The following is a 784-nucleotide window of genomic DNA, read 5'->3' as shown; positions in this document are numbered from 1 at the left end:
GGCGGAGATTGCTCCTTGACGTCATCCCTGCGCGCCGGGTTGGTGGGGCGGCTCAGCGAGATGGGCGAGCCCTGAGGGGCGGGGCGGGGCCTGAGGGGCGGGGCGGGCGGGCTCGGCGGGGCGGGGTCTGAGGGGCGGGGCTGGCTCTGAGGGGCGGGGCGGGCTCAGAGGGGCGGGGCGGGCGCTGCCGCCTCAGGGGGACCCGGACGGTGCGAGTGTACGATCTGCGGGATTTGTGCGGAATTCCGGGATCAATTAAGTTGAAATAAACCCTCTGAGATCAGCGAGTCCAACCTTCACGTCTTCTGGGTCACGGTCTCCCTCGCTGCCCTGCCACTGAGATATCCCGGCGGCAATCCACTGGAATGAGAAGTTTAGAAAGGCCTTTTTTGATATTGGTCCCTGCGTTTTATCCAAGGAAAAGAAACCAGCGCACGGAGTCAATGGCAACAGGGAGGGGCAAGGACTTGTGAGGGTCCGGCGTCTCCACAGGAGCGGCTGCTTTCTGCTCTCCTACACGAGCTAACTCATTAAATCAGAGGAAATTAATTAAATGCCAGCTGGAACGTACAGGAAGGTACTCTCTTACTAACATGCAGAAATCATTGCTGTTCCCATCACTGGAATCTTAATTCAGTGCAAAGCACAGGGACGGGCAGCTGAGGAAGGAGAAGGAGTGTTTCTCAACTCAGTAATTGAACTGCAGCTGGGCAGATGAAATGGCCTCTATTCCATCTGCAGCACCACTGTGGCATTTTCATTATTTTTTAATCTTGATTCTTCT

This window comes from Zonotrichia albicollis, chromosome 4 (genome assembly GCF_047830755.1).
Source record: "Zonotrichia albicollis isolate bZonAlb1 chromosome 4, bZonAlb1.hap1, whole genome shotgun sequence".
NCBI lineage: Eukaryota > Metazoa > Chordata > Aves > Passeriformes > Passerellidae > Zonotrichia > Zonotrichia albicollis.
Note: the sequence above shows the minus strand (reverse complement) of the source record.